This window comes from Telmatherina bonti (assembly GCF_933228915.1).
Source record: "Telmatherina bonti genome assembly, chromosome: 22".
Classification (NCBI taxonomy): domain Eukaryota; kingdom Metazoa; phylum Chordata; class Actinopteri; order Atheriniformes; family Telmatherinidae; genus Telmatherina; species Telmatherina bonti.
Window position 1 is genome coordinate 12,048,223 of NC_136631.1, and position 2,125 is coordinate 12,050,347.

At 39.6% G+C, this 2,125-nt stretch overlaps 1 protein-coding gene across 1 annotated transcript in view; it reads right to left on the reverse strand.

Annotated features, from left to right (window-relative positions):
- Positions 1 to 906: 906 nt before the first annotated feature.
- The window catches only part of bsdc1 (BSD domain containing 1), a 13,255-nt gene continuing 12,036 nt past the window's right edge, over positions 907 to 2,125 (reverse strand). Inside the window, exon 11 of the mRNA XM_079262683.1 lies at positions 907 to 2,125. This exon is cut by the window's right edge and continues 305 nt beyond it. The gene's annotated coding sequence lies outside the window, so the exon portion shown is untranslated.

The following is a 2,125-nucleotide window of genomic DNA, read 5'->3' on the forward strand; positions in this document are numbered from 1 at the left end:
TACTGAAGGGATATTTGCACCCTCATTTTGTGTAAATCACTACAATGGTGCAAAAAAGACGATGATCAGGCATCTCCTTCACTAGCAGCCCCCGTCCACCCAAAAGCCACACCCACCACACACATCCTATTGTGTGAGTGAGAGAAAACCAGGCCAGACACACTCAGACAGTAGCCATCTTTACTAGCAGCATCCATGTTGCAGAGGCAGCACGCTGCACAGGTGTCCTATCACCGTGACCTACATTTGGCCATCTGACGCCACCATAAACGCCTCCTTATATGTCTACTCTTTCCTCAGGATGACCAGCAAAAGGGAAATTTAAGATTTTTTTTTTTTTTTTTTTTTAAATTTGGTGGGAAAATGGCAGGAAATCAACATGTAACCCAACTGATGAGAAATGTGTGAAAGAAACGTGGCTAATCCACGTCCACATGTGAGATGGATGCTGCAGTTGGAAGAAAAGGAGTGGCAGGTGTGGACTGGGGACGTGTGAATGGAGCAACAGCGCCGTCTGGTGGTGGGGTGGCTCATTACAAAGAGATGTTTGGATCGTCTCAGTTGTTGCAGAAAATCATCTGCGATGAAAAGCAAATACTTTATATCATTCCAAACTCTATCATGTGTAAACACATGCATTAGCACAAATCAGTATGAAAAATGTATGCTCATCTCCACAAGGTCACTTGTAATAGTGTTAGACTGAGGCGGCGTATGAAAAATGATACCCTAACATATGATTTAATTATGTAATCTGACACTGTTCAGGTTACAAAGTAACAATATAATCGAGTAATTATGTTTTGTGATGTATTCTTGTATAAACAGACCTGTGTGTTTTGTGTCTTTGATGAGTAAACAGCATCCAGCATCGTGCTGTAATGCAAGACACAAATCCAATTATCCATGAATCTTTTAATGACTATTATCATTTGAAAAATATAGTAAAATACTCAACTTGAGGGGGAAAAAAAAGAACCCAACAGCTCTGAAAACAAACGTGTGTAGAACAGCTCAGATTAGTTCAACGTCTGAATCCGAGGGGAATACACAGCCGAGAATTACAGACATGCAGCACACTGTCTGAACACAAAAGCCTGAGTAACAGCCAAAAGAAAAAAAAAAACATACAACGCAACAGTAACCATCTGCAAAATGATTTGCATCATGTTATTGTACAGACATGCAATCAAAAGCACATTATTACAATAATTAAGCATTTATTTTAGTATAAATATTACACTTCTAAGCTTATTTTTCTCAATTACATTACAGATGATGGAAAAGGAAATGAGAAATGCATGGAGCGCATTGCTCACGTTGCTCCTTGGTCTACTTGGCACACTGTCTGCTGAGCTGATGACACAGATGCATTCATTTCTCCAAAAAAAAACAAAAAAAAACACAAGAGATGCTACCTGTGAATTCATACTAAATCTGTTTTTGTTGACACCAAGACCAGTTTTACGTCTCTTCAAAGCAAATGTGACCTCCGACTCAACGAACGGTTACACTAGCAGGTTTCCTCGACCCAGATAAGACGTCCTAACTCAAAGTGAACTAACAGAAGCAAACATGCATCCTGCAAAAAGCTCAATGATTTAATCACATGACAAAGAGACGAGAGAGGAAGCTCATACATCCACGTTAGTAGGCTGTGTTTCACATCATGTAACAAAAACATTTGGATATCATCATCACACTGCTGTGTGTTTTACAAGGCCATATGTCTAGAGCAAGGAGTGAATCCAAAACAAAAGGTGCTAAAGAAGGCCAAAATATTTTGTGTTTTCTTCCCATTTTGAGGAATTACTTGCATAATAAAGATGAAGGGGGGGGGGGGGGAAGAAAGACAGGGACACAGGTAGAGTTAATCATTCAAAAATCACTTTCAAAGTTTTTCATCTTAGAAAGGTGACAAGCAGCATTACAGTTTATGGCTATTTTGCAGCCCACATTGAAGTCATCATGAAATACACTCGCAACACGCATTATGTGTTTAATGGCATGAAGGGAAAAAAAATGAAAAAAATCAGCTCCTTCCCTGCTGCAGTGAAACTGCAACATTCTGGTTTATCTCTGCACGTCTCAGCTTTCAGGTCATGAACTAGTGTCATATGCTCTT